Here is a 21,713-nt window from a genome sequence, read left to right on the forward strand (position 1 = left end):
CACTACATAAAATATTTTATCACATCTCTGCCTCAGTAACTTTAATAAACTACACAGCCTTCAGGGACCAGGCTCCTTATAAATTAACTGCCTTCAACTTGCTGCACAAGGGTCTTTATCTGTTGTCAGCTTAATTATGTGTTTCATTTTATTTTTAACATTTTTTTTAAATGACCCACACCAAGAGAAGCCTAGATTGTTTAATTAAACAAATGAATATGGTTATATCTAGCACGATCAAAGCACTAATTTGTCATACTAATGTTTTATACAAAGCTGATAGTTCCATTGTAGTGCTGATACACTAGTTTAGTCTCAAGTTTATCAGCTCACCTTTCCAGCAGTAATTTAAAGTTTAACTTTGTTCCACCACCCTCTTACAACTAATTGGCTGTAGCTTTTCCCTGGTGTCTCCACAGAAGCCAGGCTCTAAGAAGTTATTAAGCAATAGTTAATGCATTATTGCTTATGCATGTGTTCCAAACTCACACTCTGCTCCAGGAGGGCTCAGATGAGTATCTGGGTAGCAGAACACAGCTGCACAAGTTGTTCACTTCAGCTGCAAAGGCCTCAAAGCACTTTAGCCACTTATGTTAAAGGGTAACAGAAATGGGAGAAGAGGCTTTCAGCTCTCTCTGTTGATTTGGCTGCAAGAGGGAGAAAAGGAACAAGAGCCAAAGTTTGTCAGCCCCAATCATCAGAAAACACTCACTTGTAGCCGGAGTCTTCATCTCACTATATGCTCCCAAAAAGTAGTTTACTTTTCACACTAAAGTATGATTAAATTAGAACAAAATCATTGGAAACCAAAATCATTGGAAACCAGGCTATTCTGCTGCTCTGTGACAACAGAGAGCAGCAAGGCTACCATCAGACATTCAGTCTCACTGTGTGAGAAGCTGTGATAGCTGAGATTATTCTCCCTTTCCTTCCCTTCCCAAGCAGCCTCTAGACTGGACACCCAGTTAAGGAATGAGACCCTGATTTTGATAAAAACAGGAGCTGAAGCCAGGTGTCCCACACTTGAGAAAGGCTCTAACACTACATGACTGCATAAGAGCTGTGCAGAAGGAAGGACAGCAGTAGTTTTGGGGGGTGGAAACAGGTATTCAGAACCCAAATTCAGCACAGCTTCTCATTGCAAGGTTTCAATGAAAGGACACACTCCCAGGGCACTGAGGAAGGTACTAAGCCCTTTAAGCTGAATTTAAATTACTCATTCCCTTCACTTTGCAAAGAGTAAGGAAGAAAAAGGGGAGCTAATGGGATTTTGAGGAGACCCACAGGAGAACTTGAGTGTTTGGGATCTAGTGGGAAGGCACCCTGTCTATCTGGAAGTTGTGCCTCCCTTTGAGATCTCCATATTCCCACTTTCCCCTAAGAATTTCCCTAATTCTTCTTCATAGAATTATTGGTGTTTCAGTCTCATGACTTTTCAGTCAATATTGTGGGTTTTTTTTTTTTTTTGATGGACTGACTCCTGACCCATGCACACCAGGACTGGCAATAAGGGCAGAGCACATTTGCCTGCTTTAATATTAATATCTCTTATGTTGCCCTTTTAGGAAACTGCTTAGAAGTCATAGCCATGTAGCACAGTAAAGGGAATCAATTGTTTCACATTTCCTGAAGGCCCACAACAGCCCTCCTTCCCCAGCCTTGTGACAGAGCTCACAGAAGTGACAAGGCAGCAGATGTGGGAACATGATGAAGCACTAAGCACTGGCTGTAGGGTCCATTTGGTCAAGAGGCTCATCACTTCCCAAAAGCAGAGGAGGGGGAGTGGCTAGGGGTGACAAAGTCCATCCTGTCACAGAGATGCCAACTATCACAATGGATAATTTATAATGGGAGGTCACTTCTCTATGTGTGGATTTAAAACTCAGGTCAGTAGAAGTCAAATATGTATTTTTTGAAATCTTCAGTGCCAGGATGAGACCAGGCAGTAGATGGGAATGGTGCAGGGTGACACAAGTTGATTGATGATGGCTCCACAGTACATATGCAGAGCAACTTCAGACAGTGATAGAAGGCACCTGGTAAAAGTCCATGGTGAAGGTCAAAGCTGCCAGAACCTTTATATATGTGGGAAGATGCCAGGGAAAGAGCAATAACTTTCAGGAATGCTAAAAGAAGTAAAAAAGCTGAAAAATACAATTGCAAGATCTTGTGGAATTTATGGCTTGCTTGGTTAATGTGTCTGGCTGGCTGATTGATAGTTCCATTGTGGCAATAATACAATAGCAGAAAGTGAAGTTCAACTGCCCATCTTTCCAGACAAAATGTAGAACTTTCACTTTGTTCACAGTGCCCTCAGACCAACAAGGACTGACTTGTTTTATCAAATGCATTGCAGATGCTCGTAAGTTATTACCCAATTACTTTTTTGCCACATGCATCCAGGCAGTTAGTACATGAAATTTAAGACTCACACTTAATGGAAAACTTTGAGAAGGATTTTAGTTAAAATGCTTCTCTATATAAACCCTGGATTCTTCTGTTTTCTTGGGTAAATTTTCTGCACGTCCTTTGATTTTTAGCAATTTCATTTGTTTCTCTGTTTTTGTCTTCATCTGAAACCATTATGTTTTACTCATTTTTCTCCATAGAAATTATGTCATCAATGAAGCATGGTGGCTTCAAGGCAGAAACAGAGAATAAACATTTAATGTTTTCAAAATTAAAATATAAAAATATTGGTCTAACATAAGCAAAATGTGATAGCCACATGTTGCAGAGGTAAAAGCAATGAACTGCCAATGGGGCCAAATCATCAAATGAAAGCAATAATTGATTTTAAAAGGCTCTGTGCTAGTTTTCCCCTAGCTACAAAACTAGCTGAATTAAAGATATGATTGACAGCTTCTTCTTTTCAAGCTTTCTGAATCATAACTCACTAAGAATGGTTTTCACTTGTTGAAATTATGATGACTCTCATGATTTAAGCCAAAGCTTCCCACACTGAATCTTTGGACTTAGATGTTCCTTTGACTGTTGCATGAACTCTGTCCAGATCAAAAACTCTCATATCATCACAATTTGCTCCTCTCTGTACAAGTTTGTAAAATTCCAACTAAATTCCCCCAAAATTCATCCTTTGATTTGTAGCAGTCACCATGTTTTCCTCTTAGGTTCAGTTGCTGATCTGGAAAATAAGCCAGATTCCTCCCATACTCCTGATTTCTGTCTTCCCCATGAAGAAGCTCTGTGGAGGAAGCCTTTTGAAAGTAGAAGATCTAAACCAAAGGAATTAAAGAAGGAAAAAAAGAAAAGCAGATCAAGTGGCCAAGAAGCTTTTAGAAGATGGGATTTGTTCCTAGTGGTTTATTGACTGCACTGGAAATACCAGAGCTGGGTTTGCAGCCAGATGCCAGAATGGCTCTGCAATTTCAGCCCCTGCACACCCTTGTCTCAAGCAGGGTATTCCCAGACTTCACAAAGCCTGCCCCAGGAGCAGTGTGCTGCAGCCAGCTGAAAGTGCCTCTGATCTGCCCAGGAGCCATGCACAAACACAAACTCTGGTGTTTTGCCTGTGTACAAATCAAGGCTATGCAACGTCCACACCTCTGAGTGTGTACATGGAGGCAACTGGGCTGGCCTAGTAATTCCTCTGGTTTTATAGATTGCTGTGTGGTTGTATTTTTACATATAGTCCACTATATTAAATAATTATATTAGGGGTGAAGGGATCCTCAGCTACCACAGCTGGTAAGAAATGGTACATTATAAATTGCATTTGCTTTTATAAATCAGAATAATCAGATTCCCAGTCCAGCTCTTAAAATCATCATTACATCAGGTAATGTGGTACGTTACATGACTCACCTAACTTCTTCAAACTTCTAATTGTTGCTAAGAAATCCATTCCTTCACTGAAGTCATCAGACATTTCACTTACATTGAGAACTCTGTTCTATGACAGTACCAGTTAAACATCCATTAATTTTTTTTCTATGCCTTTCTCATTTGCTGAAAGCCTGGGCAACAGTACACCTTAGGTTAATCCTAACATTTTAATTAGTTCCAAGCTGGCAGCTATTTGTATTTTCAGTAATAAATTTTAAAGTCACTGAAAAGTAGATTAGTGTGTAATTTAGGAAAGCTTGCTCATGTGTTTCACTTCTCTGTGAAAGAGACACGCTCATGAGATTAAGCTCTAGCCTGGCAGAGAACCTGTTTTTCCTAGCACACATTTGCTTCTGATGTCATAAATTATGTTTAAATCCTGACTTGGCCAGCCTGTTGGTGGCAAGCAGTTCGCAGAAGGTGGCTCATTTGCGGGTAGAATATTCAGGGAAGTTGTCCCATTCTTGGAGATACTTCCTGGTTCATCAACTAATTTGACCTTCCTCAGTTCTTATTGTTCTACATGTGCTGCTCCAATACAGCCCATGGAGGTCACTGCATTTCCAAGCAAATTAAGTTGGTTTTGCCATCATTCACACCTCTGGATGGCCCCTCTCTCCATAAATACTTCTTGAAGACCTGTACCACCAGTGCTTCCATTCACCTGAGACTACTGCATGTCATTTATGACAGAAAGAAAACTACTGTGCTCAAAGGTAAGATCTTACTGGAAGGTTTGTGTGCTGTTATATTTATTTTTGAGGAAACTGGTTCTTCAAGTAGAGAAAGTGACCCTGATGGTTTGACAGGGTCAGGTCAGACTTAGCCAGTGACATAAAATTATGCACCAGTCATCATTCTTCAATATATACTCCAGGGAATGAAAGGGAAATGAAAACCTGTTCCTGAGTATACAAATCTTCTTTCTTTGCAACTCTAGACACTACACAAATACACCTGATTTTCAAATGTCTTACAATATAGTAAAGTTATAATATCAGATTTTACAAATTCATTCACTGCTGTACCATCAGATTTGAACCTTCCTTGTGCTTCCACAAATAAAATAGGAGTGTGCTTTCTGTTACAGATGCTGGAAATGACTAGATAATGCATTTCACAACCATGCCAATGGTTATTTTCTTTCACTCATCATCTTTTGTTCACTGCCAGTTATTTCAGTTGGCAGATGTGGTTCCACAATCCCCTATAATTGTATCTGCTAACATTGCCTAGCTGAAAGTTCCTCCCAAGAGCCTCTTTAGATATTTCTTATGCCCACTGCAGGTCTGTTTCCCATTATTTATTTCCTTACAGAATAATTTCTTCAGTAAATGCCTCTTGCCCAACTGTGGAAGGCATTCTTCTTATCCAGCTGTGATAGGAAATGGTAGCACACATTCCCTTTTCACTTTCTGGCTGGCCCAGCACAAAAATAAAGCAACTGCTCTCCTCAGTAGGAGCTCAGCTAACCCCACTGCAGGAGCTTCTGTATTTCCTCTTTCTATATTATTTGTTCACATTCCTGCAGGGGATGACTAGAAGGGCACCTACCAGAGGGTTTTCCCAGCAAAAGGAGGAGAATTATTTAGGCTATGCTAGGTCTGATCTGTTTAGTGGTCAGTAAATGTAGACCACAATAAAAACTGATTTAAAATGTTAAGAAATTCTCCAGATGTTTTAACAGTAGGCACAAGTGACACGATTGATATTAGAACAGATACAGTAATTAATTCAAAATAATTTTCACTTTTTGACTCTTCCCCCCACCAGCCCAAACTTAAAAAAAATCAAACACTATCTAATCAACACTTAATGTTTTCCCCACCACTTCATAAAGATATTTTTAATTTCCTTCAGGCAGTCATATTAATAACAAAAAGTTCAGTTTCTGTTCTAGAAATATTTTGAAACCCTATGCATACATACACACAGGAAGTGAGAGTAAATAGTTGCTGTAAACATAATGAAAAACTGCTAAAATTTAGACTTTGCTAAAAACTAATTTGATTTCTCAGTTATGTTAAAATCATCACAAACACTAATCTACAGCTGGTAGTCTCAACTGTTCCTTCACTCGTAGTGATTAAAGATGGGTATAAAAGTCTAAAACAAATGTGAAAATTAAAATTGAAATTTCAAAAATACCCTGCTGAAAATAGGACAAGATTTTTTTTTTTCCCTTCCTTAATATTTTCTGAATTGCAGCTTATTTCTTATGTCATAGAATGGTTTATGTTGGAAAAGGCCTTGAAGATCATCACCAACCCTCCTGCCATGGGCAGTGACATCTTACATTAAACCAGGTTGCTCAGAGCCTGCCCTCTGAAGAATTTTTTCCTACTATCCAGTCTAAACCTACCATCTGTCAATTTAAAGCCATAAAGGCCCACAAATAAAACCCCAAACAAACAAATAAAAAAAAAAAGAGGAAAAAAACCACAACCCCAGACAAAAACCACAAATAAACCACAAAAACCAAAACAACAAAAAATCTCAAAAACAAAACTAATTAAAAAAACATACACACACAAAAACCCCAACCAACCAAAAAAAATCTCAACCACAACAACAACAAAAAAAAGGCAACAAATCAAAAAAAAAAAAGCCCAAAAAACCCAAATCTCAACCAAACCAAAAAAAGGAAAACCACCTGCAGAGATTCTGCCCTGGATGAATGAAGATAACTAGACCACAGAAAGGGATTTCTCTAATTTCAAAGGTATTTAAGCATTTCCTTAAGGAGTTTAAAATATACTGTGCTGGTTTTGACTGTGACAGAGTAGTTTTTTTCATAGCAGCCAGTATGGAGCTATATTTTGGGTTTTGCTGAAAACAGTTTTGATAGCACAGGTATGTTTTAGTTTTTGCCAAGCGGTGCTTACACAGAAACATCAACTAACAACAAACCATTCCTGTGATTTACACCCTTTCTCTGAGAGAAGAAAATTTACATTATAATAAAACTAGTTGCCCACCCTGGGGGAGCAGCTGTGCTGAAGTCTCCACAGCAAATAATATTGGGATGTCTCCTGTCAAGCAAATGGGAAGGATAGCTGGGGTGCAGTCTCACAGCATCCAGCCTGGGAAGCACAGATATGCCCTGACATTTGGAAAAGCTCTCCAGCAGTGATGCTACAACAGAGATGAGCAACATAACCCACTTCTCAATCCTCTAGTCAATTGGAGCTGTCAAGTGGCACCTTGTACTTGGCTAATGTGAAACTCTTCAAGAATGTCCAACAGTTGGGTGCTGTCAAGTATTTTGCTGAAATCTACAGTCCTTAAAAGCAAGGAAGTCTAATAGGATATGTATGTAAATCATGCAAAGTACTCCTAAGGATGTGACAAATCATACGATAGGAACAGCTTCAAAGCCCAGCAGCATGTGCCAATCTGTGCCCTGATTACTGATTAACATTCAGAAACATTTCAGAGAGAAGCCAGGCTCAAGACAGGATTGGAAGTGATATATGTTATGTGAGAGGTACATTCATTTTCATAAGTGACTCTTCAGAGACTTTTGATAATTCCCAGAGGGACCTCCCTCTAATGATTTAACAAAGTGATCAAGGATCAAGGCACCTAGAATTCATGAACAGCATGACACTGCCTCCCTTTCATGTCTGACATCCTAAGGACAAAGAAACTATGAAAGGTTCACAGCTGTAACAAAAGTGAGAATTGTTAAAATACAGCAGTGATGGCAGTTCCAAAGGAATTAGTCTGAACTCAGCATAACTTTCCAACAAACAAATAATTCCAGAAAAATTTCCCTCTAGCCTATTTCAGTATAAATCAATGATACCTTTTTACAGGTGTCCCATACTCTTCTACTATGACCCCACAAATGTAGCAGCATATTAGCTGGGCTATTCTCAGATCAGTAGAGCAGCCTTTACATCAATTCTTTGTGATCTGCCTTGTCTCTATGCCCACCTAGCTATCCTCAGCTGTTGCTTGCATCTGCTTTCTCCAGGGCACATCATACCCAGCAAAAACTGATGCAATGACAAAGAGATGAGAGTGCTCTATTTTGCCATATTCAATATCCCAGGATGCTGTAAGAGAGGAGTAACATGCTTTACCAGGCATGGTTTACTTTTGCTAGAACACTTCCAACTACTAAAGAACTCTCCATGTATTCATAAATAAAGCGTGGATGGGTACACATAAAACGAGACAAAGCAGGACAAGAAGTCACTGAGAAAATAACATTAGTACTGTCTCAGCTTCTTGTGGAGAAGTAGAGAGACACAGAAAGGAGCAAGTAAAGCACACAGGGATGCTAAAGTCCATATGTTACCTTGAGAAAAAAATGCTCCCAGTGATCGGCATCTGGGGCCAGCAGATGCCAGGTTCGCCTAATGAAGGGCCAGAGCAGCTCCCAGCTCTGTGACAGGATGAAGGGCAGTGCAAAGAAACTCACTCCCCACTACAGGCCACAGCAGGTCTGCATGGCAATGCTGCTGCCATGGCAAATAAGAACACTGTGATCACTAAAAGAGTGAAAGGGAAGTAATTTTAAAAAGCTTAAATACCAGGCAGGTGTTTACCAGTCCCATACACTCCATTCCAGATTTGATAGCAATGCAATAGTTGAATATGGTAATTAAACACAATTTTTTCTGTCACATATGGAATTGACTTCTAGGCTCCTTTTCCCTCACCCTTGTTACTTAGCAGCTACTAAAATAAAGGTCACTAATTTCAGTATGAATTTTGCCCAAATTCTGTTTCAACTCCTTTTGTCCTACTCTTGAAGGGAGTTTTGCTCATTTGCCTGATTAAACTGCTTTGGTTGCTGAGAATCTAGGAATATCTCAACAAGTCAGGAAACATTTTCCCGAGAAACAGGAATTCTGGGAAGTCTTATTCCATTAATTGATCCATTTCTGTGAGTGCAGATAAATATGCACTGAGCAGTATATAATTTGTTTGCAAAATAGGTACACATAGCTTAAGCTATCTTAGCTGAAGTCTATGGAAATCACTGAGTGACCTCTATTAGAGGGCCTTAGGATTTTACACTGAAGCTGTAAGATCCAAGGGGCAATTACTAAGGAAGGAAACCAATAAATTATGTGAACTGAAATGTGTGTGGTCTGTCTGCTGCTATGGATACTTTCTAAAATAGTATTTGAAATATTGCCTTAAGGGAGCACTGACCAGTTCAATGTATTTCATACAGCCCTAGGAAGAAAGTTCCAAGCCAAACACCAAATATTTTTTAAGTAAATAAATAAATAAATAAAAACACCCTGCTTAGCATTGCTAAACATTGAGCATGGAAATGAGGTTCAGGTAAGCATTACAAAATTTGACCCTGAATCAATACATTATAAAATATATATTTGAATAAATGTAAATTCTTTAAAACAAAGATGAGACACTTGTGAACAGATGAAGAGTCAAGACTTTGATATTTTATTTATGTTTTAATAATTCTGGTGTTTGTATTCTCTCCTCTCTAAGTGAAGGTTATACCTGGAATTGCCACCAAGATAGGTGAGAAGCACTTCAAACTATTTACATCCAGATTTGCACTTCCTCAGAAGTTTTTGGCACTTGAATGTAATGATTTTTTTAAAGGTCCTCATTGTGTCAAGGAGACAAGATAGGATTCCAACTAATTCTTTTCTCCTTTGATCCCTTGCAGGACCTTGTGACATTTCTAAATACAGAGTTTCTAACTTTTCTCGGTGGATAAAATCCAAATCTCTGTGAAAACAGTGAAAGAATTCTCCTTGTCCCTAGCAACCTTTGGAAAAGGACCTGTATACCATGTGGACTGCAGGTATACTTAGGAGTGAGTCTTCATTTTCTTTTCATTTTACTCCATTGTTATCTTTTCTCATAAATTAATAGCAGTGGCTTGTGAAATTTAAAGATCTCATAGAAATGTTCTACTTGGAAGATGTCGTAAAAATAGGTGTACCTTTAATGTTTGCCAACTGCTTACTAGATAATAAACAAACTCATAATGCCAAACACTGCAAGCAATTTTCAGTGAAAACTCCTTTAGCAACCCCTGTCTAAAATTTGATTACTGTATTTGGTACATTGATTTAGCAATGAAAGTAACAACAATATCATAATTTTGAACTTCCTTGCAGGAGTGTTGTAGAGATACACTTAAGTTCATGTTTGTGTAGCTTTCCCTGTCTGCTTTAAATTATGAAATGCATTATTTAAGGAGAGTGATAACAGCTCTAATTGCAAATAAAAACAGGGTGTATCTTTGAAAAGTGCCCCTGTGAGACGTTACAGCTAAACCCAGTACTACAGGAACAGCCCATAAAACCTGATAGATTATAGAAAAAAAGCCCAGTGACAGTTTTCATGGTCTGTTCACCCCATATTGCATTTCTGAAGAAAGCATTCTTAGTTAAATTTGCTCAGTGAGCAACAGAAACACTGTTATTTATGTGTGCTTAGAAGCTCCTATTACAGACTAAGGCCTCACTGTGCAAGGTGCAGTACAAATATTACAGAAACTTGCCCAGCTGGAAAGGATGCATGATGTGAATATTATAAATATGTTCTGTTTACAGTTGTATTGTAACCTTTATTTTTCAGTTCAGACACCTCCTGTCCATTACCAGTTGTTTCTGATGTCCCACTGAATTCCCAAGCACTACCATGACATCTCATACTGGGTTTGATGTCACTAATGCCACACTTGCTCTGGAAAAAGAGTAGGAGGAGTTGTCTGCTATTTAGCTCTGATAAAAATCCATAAACATTGCAAACATTGTTTTTTCTTCCCTAACCTCCAGAAATTCTAGAGCACACCCTCCCAAGACATTCAGTGTTTGGACAACACTCTCAGACACATGGTGGGGTTCTTGGGGCTGACGTGTGCAGGGCCAGGAGGTGGACTTCAGTGATCCTTGTGGGTTCTTTCCAACTCAGGATATTTCATGATTCTATGAAAAATGTTAGAATAATTGACATTTTTTGCACTAGATTTAAGGTTGGGTTTCACTGCTGCACAAGGCTAGCTGACTTTAGTTTTAATGGTACTAAAAAAGTGGTAACACTATTAACAATGGGAGTAGACTATTTGTTATGCAGATGCCACTGCCTGATAGAGAACCTTCTTTACTCTCAACTCATTTCCTTGGTTTGTGATATGCAAAAATTGAAGACAAAATTTTACCTTGATACATGCCTCTTTCTTTTTCTGAAAGCCTTAAACTCAAACTTCCAGCTTGTCTGATGAAGTATGCAATGCTCTCAATGCACCTCCCAGCTAGTGGGACTGGTGACTTTGCCTTCAGTTTTAGCTGTCTCTCACTCATAAAGCACAAAAAATATAATTAGTATATCACTCAGCACTCAATGGTATGTTCTTTATGTTCATGTAATTTATCTCCAATTTGTCAAAGCTCCTGTCAAATTGCCTACCGCTACATGGTGCCTTATTCTAGGTCTGTCCACTAACATGAAAGTCTTGAAACCAGGCAGATGGTTTTGTGAAGTAAAGACTGTTTTGCCTCAAGCAAGAAGCTTGTAGATTAAAAGAAAGGTTAATTCAAAAATAATTCAAGGTAAAGATAAAAATTTGACAGATGTGCACGGTTCTTTCGCCAATCCCCTTTTCCACGGTGTCACTGCAGTATTTATATATTCTAGATCATACCTATGTGGAAGTGTACAAAATTTATCATGGGAGCAAGGATCTGAAATTAATTCCTAATCAGCAAAGAGTATCCTGGCAACATGGCTGGTCTAAATTCCCTTAGCCCACAGGCCACGAGTAACCCCCACAGCTCTGTGCTTTCAAAGTCCTCCGAGCAGATATTGTCAAGACTTTGTGGTATAGATTATCTGGTTTGGCAGTATCGCATTCCGCTCATGTGGAATGTCAGTGTAGGCTTGTGAAATGATCTTTAAAAAGCAAATTAATTTTTAGAAAAATGCTATCTTCCAAAGGAATGTAATCAAGATGTCACATGGGAAATTGCAATGCCTCCTGGTTTCAGAAGGGTAGTGAAGAGGAGAACAATCTCCTTTGTATCTGTCGGTTTTATGTCAAGGTCTACATATATAATTAAAAGAAAACCCCAAACTAGTAAGATGTCTTGTGCCTGTCTATTTTTAGAAGAAAGAAGTAGGTAATATTCTTACAGAGTAACAAATCAAGATATTTCAAATTTGCCCACCAAATCTGTCCCACTCATGGCCAAGGGGCCTTTACAAACATTTATGACTTAAAACCACACCCTAAATTAGGGCTCCTCTCACTAAAATAGACATTAAATGAATGGTTGCTATGAGAAGTTATGAATGAACTTTACAGAGTTTGGATGTTTGGCTTAAACAATTATCCACATCTGGCAGTTAATACAGCATCATCATAAAAAGATTTTACTTTGAAGTAAGATGAACATCTGTGAAATAACTGGATCTTGGATGCTAAAAAAAAAAAGATTCCTCCTCTACTTCAGGCTGCAAAGTGTCTTAGAAATGTCTTCAACACAGCCTTTTCCATGGCATTCTGGCATTATTTTTGAAGTGTTTTATATGTCTATATTTCTATTTTAGAATTGTCTCAAATAAGCCAAACAACACTTAACAAAACAAGATAATTTGTGACATATGTTCTTTGTGACTATGCCTCAGATTTAACTACAACAATTTTGACACAGCTAAAGCAAAGTTTTTTGATAAGGATTTCTTCACATTCATATCTCAGTTTTCCCACTGTTTTGTCTCAGGACAAGGAGATGACCTGTACAACATTTCACTGCCAGCAGCTGAGGCCCGGGATCTGGGCAGGGCTCCCCCAGCTTAGCAGTGCCCACCTGGTTTATCCTCAGTCTATGGCATCACAGCAGTTTTTGTATAAAAATTGCAGTAGAGGTAAAACTGGCACCCAGCCCTGCCAAGGAGCACAGAGCAGGGTTAAGGACAGGCAGGAAAATTCCTTTGGATTTGGCTCAAACCACTTTACTCTGAGATCTTAAACCAAACCTCAGGCACAGCTATTAAAAAGAGACATACCCCAAATAGCCTAAATTTTGTGTTCAGATGTGATGGATTTTCCTGGAGCCTCAGTGCCTTAGCTATGCAAGCCACATTTTGCCATGCTGAAACAAGAACTAAATACCTTTGCAAATCACAACCTCAGAACTGAAATAGGGACAAAACCTGTGAGATCTTTAAGCCTCTGTCTTTTTTTTTTTTAACCTTCCTTTCTGACCACTAAAACTATTCTCATCCTATCACAATATGTTAGTTCCTCTACTTGTCTCAGTTTCATTTGTATCACTGTCATACAATTACTGTATGCACTGAGTGATTTCCCCAGTCCAGATTTAGGAACTAGCTCCTTCCATCCTGTGCCAGAAGATTTTTGAACTCCAGTGTTTGCAGAGGTTGTTTCTGCAGTCAGGCATAGCTAATGGTAGCTATTCTGAAGCAGCCAACATCTGTTTCAGTACTTTTAACTCAATTTTATCAGCCACTCCATGTCCACCATTCTTGTTTTCTCCTGCTGTCATTTTATAGGATATTTTCTCAATTTTGCTTTTGCGAGTACTACTCTGATTGAGACTAGATAAGTGAACAAATGAAATCGGCAGTGCCACTAAGCAGCAATGTTTCAATCCAGCTCACAGAGGTTAACACTCAGGCTTTAATGGAACAGAACTGCGACTTCTGTAGCTTTAAGAAAGCTGTCCATGCTAACCTTAGTTTTTCCTTTCAGTATGACTTCTAATTTGATCAAACGCTGTAAGTATCTAGTGTGAAACAGATGGTGTGTGTTTGGGAAAGTTTAAAAAGGGAGCATAATATACTCCCTTTGGCGGGCGACTGTGAAATGCATCTGTTCTCTCTGCAGCGAGGCTCCTCTCCCGGCTGCAGGCAGGCGCTGCGAAAGCCTCCCCACGCCGCGCCCGCTCCGTGCGGCTGAATCACTCTGTGTTCCCGTTCTGCTCGGGGCCCCGCTCCCTTTGGAACTGAATGCTAATCAAGGCGGCATCCTTTATTTATTTATTATTTTTTTTTTTATAAAGGACAAACATTAACAAAACGAGGCCTTGGAGAGAGTCCTTTCCCTCGCGAGCTGCGGGCTGAGGTTTGGAAAGGTTCCGGATGCTCTGTGCGCAAAGCACTGACGAGGAGTGCAGCGGGTTTTAGACGAGGGGTGAGCAGCCCCTGGCCCACACAGCCGTGTCAGACACTGAACAGCAGCAGGGAGATGTAGCATATCTGGGAGTTAGCAGTGCCCACTTTGTGACTGCCACCAAAACCCGAGCTCAGCAAGGACAAGGAGCTAAACAGATGCTGATCATCAGGATGAGTGGCAACCCCACACCTTAGTGCCTTCTGGCACCCTTCACTTTCTCACTGCAGAAAAAAAAAAAAAAAAAAAGCAATACAGGTGGGAATCATCCCCCTTTAAAATGGGAAATCTGCATTAAAATGGTCACAAAATTATTTATCAGCTCAGAAAGGTAATGCCCATCAATTTGCTCTGGAGTCCAGGGTGGAGATCAGGCAACTCAATGAGTTAAATCAACATTCATACTGACATTGATTTGGTTTTCCTGTGTATCATCCATCAGAGATATGTTTTTAAATTTAACCCCACACACATAGCACCAGTGCAATATTAAATCAGAGCCTGGCTTAAGCTGCCAGCAAAAATATTTTTGGGGTCTAGTCACGAAGATGGGAATGTGCGTAACACGTAAGCTTTAAGGAAATTACTAGCCAAGAGCACCAAGATCTCATCAATAATCACCTTTGCATTAAAACACTGATGAGTCATGAGCAATACTCTATGATTATCCAGACTGCACAGACACTGGCTTTAGAGAGAAACTGGAGCTGTGATTCCAGCTTCACTATTAGAGAAACAACAGAGGAAAGGAAATTGAGCCAGACTAACAAAAAAAGCTGAAGTACTCTGTATCCAGAATGCTGCTCATTCTATGCAACCTCTCTCCAATTTATTTTTTTGCTTTCCAATGCTTATACACCACTGTTATGTGAGGAAATCACTTGAACCCAAGATTCACCTATGTTATTTCCAATATTTTGGGGCTTATTTTTATCAACAATTGCCCAATGGCCAAACAGATTTACACATCTGTTCATAAGCAAAGCAACTCCAGGTACTGATCCTGGAAAATCTTAATTGTTTTGGGCATTTCAGTATAATACTTCTTTAAAAATCAAATCACTGCAATGCTCTTTGAGATTGCAAATATATTATTGTACTTCTGAACTCTGCTAGCTCTAGTGACATATTTTGATTTCTGACATTTCAAATTGTTTCTTTTCATCTGTTAAATTTAAACCAAAGGTAGAGGAACCAAAAGCTAAATCTCAGCAGCACTTCAGGGTAGTAATAATCTTGTGAAATGACCTCTTGGTTCCTGTATTCCCCCAACACCATTTTCCAAAAGTCACTTTTTAGGTAATATAAAAATTTAATTAAAGTTAATGAATTGCTTTGGGACTGCCAGATTAATACAAAGAAATACAGTCAATGAAAAAGTGTTTTCAATACTGAAGAATTCAGAAACATTAACACACAAGGAGGAAAGCACGATTGTAAAAATTCAGGGCAAGTATAGGGCATTTCTTTAGATAAAAAAGATTTTATTTTCCTCTTCAATTTTCAGAGTAAAAGGTTGGCCATGGGATGTAAAGCTGCTACTCAGATATATAGCATATAAACCAAACTTCATAGAAAGTAGTTGCCCATTCTACATAGATTGTTTCATTAATCTGAATGATTAGGCACTTTATATTATTACTTTTTAAAAACATAAAGCAATTAAAAAGTAACAGGGCATTCTGGAAAATGGAATTCCTCACTGCATACTGTAAACCCCAGTCTCAGTTGTTATAAATACTTAAACACAAAAAAATAAACTTTATCATTTAAAGGCAAATAAAGCTACGCTTCTCTCTCAAACTGGAAAGTCCCAAAGGCTTTATATTCTAAAGTCTTTCCTCTAAAAGATTTTTCCAATTTATTTTCAAAATAGAAACCAGCAGGACAAAGGACTAAAGGGTCCCCATGGAATGGAAGTGTAGGCATGATCTTCCCTTTCACTCTACTCAGATTTGTTTAACTACAAAATTCTAACACATTTGGCTATGACTGGGAAGAATGAACTTTGCTGACTTGTCTGTTGTGCTGCCCGTGACCTTGTGGTCAGTATAAAACTAAACAAAATTAATTCAATACTTTTGGCTAACTACATTCCAATAAAGAATTACAGAACTTCGTCAAGCTGGAATGCACAATCAAGAGCACAAACCACGGACAGCTAAGCTGATTCTTCAGCCATCTGCAGTGGCCCTGGGACAACTGCTCACCTTGGGCAGCAGAGAAAGCCACAGAGCCAGAGGGAGGCCCAGGGCTCCCTACCTGCAGCACAGCCTGCCATCACTGCCCCTCTCCTCTCACGGGGCTGGGCACTGGGCAAACCCTGCCCTACTCAGCTGGCAGAGCTCTGCTTTTCAGGGACCAGAGGGATGAGAGATGTTCATATCATCAGCACTTGCAGCAGGGCTTGTGTTGATAAGGAACCAGGTGAAGCAAACCAGAACTCACTGTTTTCCAGTTAAGCACCATATGCAACCCTGATGATGAAGATGGAGGTGATAAAAGGATCACTGATCAGATCCATCGTTTAAAATGAGTTTTGCATACAGTGGCAGACATGTAAACATTAGTTTTCTGATGAATACCGTGACTGTGATAGCGCTGACATTTTGCTAGAGCTATTTTCAAACATTTATGGTTTGTTCACCACAAAAGAATACTGGTGAGCTTGTGAGTGTGTGAAACACCTGGGGAAATGCTGCATCTGCAATCAAAGCCAGCAGAGTAGAACAGCAGGCACATTTTATTTACAGGTTTAGACATTTATCAATAACTCAGTTATGTGACTGGTGCTCAGTGTTACTCAGGCATGAGGCTAACAAACCTTTTAATAGACTAGGATTAAAAGTCAAATGCTGAAGGAATATATTTGTAGCTGGAGTTTTACTAGTAACAGAACAAATTGCAGAATTTGTAAAGTCTTTGGCATAGAGATTCTCTCAAACCACAATACATAAACACAACCTGAATATAATTTGGCTTTAATTATAGCTGTGATAGTAAGCACTATATGAAGTTTATTAGTTCTATAAGTTAGAAAGGTAAACTTTACTTTTGAAAGCACAAATCAACTGTAGAATAAAAGCAAATTTAAAATGTAAAATCTCCATTTTGCATGTACTAGCAGCATCCAAAAAAACAAAACAAAACAAACTGAGGAAGCAGAAGTAACTGAGCGCAAAAACCATCACATTTAAAAATGTAAAACCATTGACAGCACAAGCTAAACCTTTAAACATCATGGATAATTACATAGCATTTGAACGCTGATTATTAATTTGGATTCTGCACTATGCTTGTAGCTAAAAATTACTCTGGCATTAAAACCAGAGCTAAACTCAGGCAAACAGTGTGTTATTTTTACAGCATATCTATGTTTGATTACAATACCATAGCGAGAAGGAAATACAGACAGAATGGCCATGCCTACACCTCTCACACAACAACAAACAAGTGGCCAATAGTTCCTCTGGTGCTCCTGATGCTCAGGTGCCAGAATCTGTGATCTCCTGAAGGAAACCTGCTCCCAAGCTCTGCAGTTGGGGAACTCAAGCACAGGCACAGCCAGAACAAGATAACAAATGCTGTCTCTGCCCACAGAACAACTGAGGCTGTCAGGAACCTTTCTTGTGACAAGATCTCAAACATTTTTCCTGGATAATTCTTATTCTACTGTGAAAGACCCATACAAGAAAAAAAATATCCACCTGTTGATTAAGCTGTTCATCCAGAAGATAGGGGTAAGAATTCAGGAGCAAGAACTTCTGTTTCTCCTGTCTTGGGCTTATACTAGAAATAGCTTTTGACTCATTATTTTCTAATGACTAAAGGTGACACATTATTTATGTAATTTTGTAACTGTCTCAAAATATGAGGTAGAATTATTTTTCCTGTTGTTGGACAGCTGTTTCAAAATCCCCCTCCTCCAGTATTCAGAAATCTTTTAATTTCCAGTCTAAATTTATTCATTGACAGTGTTACCCATGTGGTTTTAGTTTAATGCCAACTTTTCCTCTTGGATATCAATCCTAGATTGTATTACTAGGGTAAATTTTAAAACCTTTCTCTGACTTCACTTTACTGGAATAAACAAAAAAAAAATCTTCTGTATGATTGCTTTTTCCTTGGCCTTCTCTGTATCTGTGCCAAGGTACCTTTTATGAAAATAGATGATAAAAAATATACACAGTACTCTACAGAGTATCCTTTGGATTTAATAAATATGTGGTATACCCCAGCTCAGCCCAGAGAATGACTTTTTGAGTACTCAGAAGAGAAAGACAAGGCACACACGAATAAATTTACATTCTCTGTATGAGTAACTCCAAGCCATCAGTCCACCTTCTTCATTGGGTACAGTATTAATAGTTCCATAAAATGAGACAGCCATCTGATCCACAAAAGCCACACTAAGAGGTGTACAGGTGTAGATAAGAAGCCTTTTTATTTGCATAAAGTAAAAACTGGGCCTGTGTTATTTCATTTCTCCTATCCTGGCCCAGCACTAATTTATAGGATGACTGTCTAATTGTCTAAGAAGGCTGAAGTGGGAGGTATTAAAAATACATTTTAACTAGATCTTGAATGACCAAAAATATAAATTGGCCCGAGTTTGACTTTCAACAGACAGAAGGGAATCCAGTTAATGCTGAATCAACAGTGAAATATATTTAGAAATGCAATAGAAAATGCCCCAGTAGATCAAGGACCTTTTGAATCTCCTCACTTTCTTCCCTATATATGCATAGAAGTATCCTGCACATTTGCTATTTTTTGTTTTTTGCATTAAGTCTGCCTTTATAATACATCTTGCCTATTTTTTATATGTTGGAGATGAGTCATGTCACACTCCAGTCACCACTAAAATCCTACTTTTGTACCTACGTGGGAATCAACATATGCTTGGGTTATTAGAGATTTCAAGTAGAAATTTAAAAATTACCATAAGGTACTCTACTCTAACTGGTCAGATAATCAATGCTGGAATAAACTGAAAGCCTTTATTATTTAAAAGAGTGATGGAGACAGTTCTGCTTACCCTTGTGAAAGTAAGAAAACTGTGGTATGAAAATCTCCTGTCTCATCACAGGGCTCCTACATGTTCTGTTTCCAGAGACTTTTTGCTGTTTGAAATTAATTCTAATTTTAGGGAGACACTGAAACTCAAGATAAGATTAAATGCTAAGAACCATGCATACCTTCTTTTTCAGTCCTTTTAAGTGCATATGTTATTGCCCACACACATCTAGCATATAATTGTTGGCAGTGATGTTTTTTGGCTGGCACATCCTTTGGTGGTTGAAGGTTTCTGTATTGCTAAAATGAAATTGTATGACTGCCTCAGAGCGAGACAGATAGGGGGGTGGGAAAAGTTCATATTGACATACTGCACTTTCCCAATTAAGTTAAATATCACCACACTCAGAAAATGCTCTGCTGAGAGATTTGGTGTCTACCTTTGCTACAGGATTTTGGCAGTTTGTTGGCATTTAGTAGTTAATTTTGCCAAACTGCAGACAAGACTAAGGGACAAAAATGCCTCCATTATATTTCTGACTGTCTGGCAGACTTACATTTGACCAAGGGCAAATCTCTCAGATGAATATTTTTAAAGCTAGAGTGGCTCATCCAAATTATCTCTTTTCAGCTGCTGGGGATGCTTGGTATTCTCTGGCAATCAGAGGGCAGCAATTGCATATTGGGCACCTGAAAGAGCAAAAGATAGAGGTCACATAGAAGCCACTTTTGTTTCTCATAATTTCCAGGCTTAGGATCCCTTGATTAGACAAAGGATAGATAAAACTTGGACAGTGTCTGCAAATTTCACATCGTCCTGCCAATTCGCCTGAAGCCTTATCTGGAAAGACTGCTTTAAGATGTCAGAGGGAAGTTCATCCTCATGCTCACAGAAGCTGCCAAAAAGAATGTAATTGTGACAGGTTTTGTTTTTTGTTGTTGTTTTTTTGAATGTGAATACCATCAGTTCCTTTCACACAGACTCCCAAACAACCATCAGATGATAATGAATTTCTGTCAATACAGACCCGAGCCAAATTTGAACTGGCAAGCTACAAATGAAAGGCTCTCTATCTGTTACCTATCACCTGGGCTATCCATTCCTTCCTGCTCACACTTATTCCTAATTTACAAATAAACTGTCATTCAAAGTCAAAGACTAAAATTAGTTGGGGAAAATAAAGAAACACTGTTTAAATACACACTTCACACCCAGATTTTACAGTAGCAGCACACAGTGAAGCCATGAAGTGGTGAGGAAATACACTGGGTGCACCATTGCTGCAGCCACAAGTGCTTTCTCTGAAGTGTTAAGCACAATTCAATATTCAGCCAGGACTTCTCATTTTTGGCCCAGCCTCACCCACTGTCACTGAAGGAGGACATGGGAGGAGAGCTTATGCTTATTTTACATAAAGATATTTCCCAGATAAGAAATCCTGAAGAGGACAGTTCTGAGTCCCCCATATTTCAAGTATGCAACAGCCAAGATCCCTCACTGCTCTGGTCATGAAAATGGCAGTAAAAACTCAACTGATTCCAGAACCAGCTCTGGCAGCAAACTTTGATACCTACTGTGGTCTCAGCCTTCCCATGTATGGAGTTCATCAGACCTATCCATAGGAGATGACACAATGCCATTTACAACAGCAGGAAATGAAACTGAGACTGATTTAATTTGTTACATCTTGATCGAGTGGACTGGATCCTTCTAGAGGCTGCTGATATTTTTTTTAATGTCTTCTGACATTCAAAGGACTTCTACATAGTCCCCACCAGCAAAGAACTGAAATTTAATTGCTCACTGCTTTTGCAAAACACTTCCCATTTCCCAGCTAGACTGTACACACTGTATTTTAAAACAGTAACATCTATTAAGTGAATCCATTTGCAATACACACAAAATGTCTCGGGATTTGTATTGTGCAGCAATGAGGAAATGGCTGAGAAGGAGAGACCAAGAAAAAGGATGGATATGGGGATGGACCTAGGCCTGAGAGAGACATCTCAACATCCAGTGAAGGGAAGAAATACCTATCCAAGACCAGCCACAAAGCAGGTTCACAGATAAACACTACTGAAACAATGAGCATACAAAAAAATTCTCCTGAAGACATCCAGGCATGGCTCTGTAAACAGCAAAGCCACTCCATTAGCAGCTTGTGTTCCAACTCCCAGTGCTCTTCCACATGAAACTCAAGTCTTTCACAATGCCATAAGACCTGGCATCATCACAGCCCAATTAAAATCTTTGTTCCAGTAGACTAAATGAAATGAAGGAATAGATATGCCTAAACAAATTTAAAATACTTGTGAATGGCATTTAGAAATGTGAAGAAAAGTTCTTTGTCTATGTGGGGAAGCCATATGCATCAATTCTACAGACCAAGAAGTGGGAAAGAAGCTCCAGTGTTTGTTTACCTCATGTACCTGTGGTTTTGGCTCTTAGCAGGGAGCTTCCAAACACTCCTAACAGAACAGAGCCCACACTGTTTAATTTAAATTGAAAGATTTCTTAACCTGAACTCCCTTGACTTTACCATGAGGATTTCTTCCTGCTGGGTCACTCAATCTCTGCCTCCAGTGGAGCAGGAGCATGGTTAAAATTGACCCTTCTGCTATAACCTCCCACCTGCAGCACTGAACCTGATGAAACAACCCTGGGTATGGGTAAGGTTCTGAGAACCCAAACCCAGTGACAGCAACCCACTGTGAT

The 21,713-nt window shown here is 39.0% G+C and overlaps 1 protein-coding gene across 9 annotated transcripts in view; it reads right to left on the bottom strand.

The window, feature by feature from the left end:
• LOC139594494 (BEN domain-containing protein 5-like) overlaps window positions 1–21,713 on the bottom strand; it is an 885,873-nt gene that overhangs the window by 606,001 nt on the left and 258,159 nt on the right. The window contains exon 1 of one of the 9 annotated variants that reach the window (XM_071436696.1): window positions 8,153–8,170. The exons of the other annotated variants lie outside the window; for them this stretch is intronic. The gene's annotated coding sequence lies outside the window, so the exon portion shown is untranslated. Of the gene's footprint in view, window positions 1–8,152; window positions 8,171–21,713 lie in introns of those variants that run through there. 9 annotated transcript variants of the gene reach the window in all.

Source organism: Agelaius tricolor, unplaced genomic scaffold, assembly GCF_023055355.1.
Source record: "Agelaius tricolor isolate 1412-34295 unplaced genomic scaffold, bAgeTri1.0.p SCAF_11, whole genome shotgun sequence".
In the NCBI taxonomy this organism is placed as follows: Eukaryota; Metazoa; Chordata; class Aves; order Passeriformes; family Icteridae; genus Agelaius; species Agelaius tricolor.